The sequence below is a fragment of the Prunus avium genome, chromosome 7 (assembly GCF_965620075.1).
Source record: "Prunus avium chromosome 7, drPruAviu1.hap1.1, whole genome shotgun sequence".
Taxonomy (NCBI): domain Eukaryota; kingdom Viridiplantae; phylum Streptophyta; class Magnoliopsida; order Rosales; family Rosaceae; genus Prunus; species Prunus avium.
The window spans coordinates 15,747,319-15,749,138 of record NC_142290.1 but is presented as its reverse complement, the minus strand read 5'-3'; positions in this window follow the sequence as shown (position 1 = coordinate 15,749,138).

Here is a 1,820-nt window from a genome sequence, read left to right as displayed (position 1 = left end):
AAAACTCACCAAATGGCTCCCACCATATTATGATGTTGCCCAAGTTTTGGGCTCGATCCGAAATCAATAGGTTTGAGAAATTGGACAATTCAAATTCAACGGAAGTTCGTTCCTAATTGGAGTGGTTGGTGTATTCCATACTTCTTGCGATTGGATTTCACTCAAAACTCACCAAATGACTCCTCCCACCATATTATGATGTTGCCCAAGTTTGGGGCTTGATCCGAAATCAATAGGTGTGAGAAATTGGACAATTCAAGTTCAACGGCAGTTCATTCCGAATTGGAGTGGTTGGTGTATTCCATACTTCTAGCGATTGGATTTCACCCAAAACTCACCAAATGATTCCTCCCACCATATTATGGTGTTGCCCAAGTTTTGGGCTCGATCCGAAATCAATAGGTGTTCCAAATTGGACAATTCAAGTTCAACGGCAGTTCGTTCCTAATTGGAGTGGTTGGTGTATTCCATACTTCAAGCGATTGGATTTCACTCAAAACTCACCAAATGACTCCTCCCACCATATTTGGATGTTGCCCAAGTTTTGGGCTCGATCCGACATCAATAGGTGTTCCAAATTGGACAATTCAAGTTCAACGGCAGTTCGTTCCTAATTGCTGTGGTTGGTGTATTCCATACTTCAAGCGATTGGATTTCACTCAAAACTAACCAAACGACTCCTCCCACCATATTATGATGTTGCCCAAGTTTTGGGCTCGATACGAAATCAATAGGTGTTCCAAATTGGACAATTCAAGTTCAACGGCAGTTCGTTCCTAATTGGGGTGGTTGGTGTATTCCATACTTCTAGGGATCGGATTTCACTCAAAACTCACCAAATGACTCCTCCCACCGTATTATGATGTTGCCCAAGTTTTGGGCTCGATCCGAAATCAATAGGTGTGAGAAATTGGACAATTTAAGTTCAACGGCAGTTCGTTCCTAATTGGAGTGGTTGGTGTATTCCATACTTCTAAAGATTGGATTTCACTCAAAATTCACAAAATGACTCCTGCCGCCATATTATGATGTTGCCCAAGTTTTGGGCTCGATCCAAAATCAATAGGTGTGAGAAATTGGACAATTCAAGTTCAACGGCAGTTCATTCCTAATTGGAGTGGTTGGTGTATTCCACACTTCTAGGGATTGGATTTCACTCAAAACTCACCAGATGACTCCTCCCACCATATTATGATGTTGCCCAAGTTTTGGGCTCGATCCGAATTCAATAGGTGTGAGAAATTGGACAATTAAAGTTCAACGGCAGTTCGTTCCTAATTGGAGTGGTTGGTGTATTCCATACTTCTAGCGATTGGATTTCACTCAAAACTCACCAATTGACTCCTCCCACCATATTAGGATGTTGCCCAAGTTTTGGGCTCGATCCGAAATCAATAGGTGTTCCAAATTGGACAATTCAAGTTCAACGGTAGTTCGTTCCTAATTGGAGTGGTTCCATACTTCTAGCGATTGGATTTCACTCAAACCTCACCAATTGACTCCACCCACCATATTATGATGTTGCCCAAGTTTTGGGCTCGATCCGAAATCAATAGGTTTGAGAAATTGGACAATTCAAATTCAACGGAAGTTCGTTCCTAATTGGAGAGGTTGGTGTATTCCATACTTCTAGCGATTGGATTTCACTCAAAACTCACCAATTGACTCCTCCCATCATATTAGGATGTTGCCCAAGTTTTGGGCTCGATCCGAAATCAATAGGTGTTCCAAATTGGACAATTCAAGTTCAACGGCACTTCGTTCCTAATTGGAGCGGTTGGTGTATTCCATACTTCTAAAGATTGGATTTCACTCAAAAT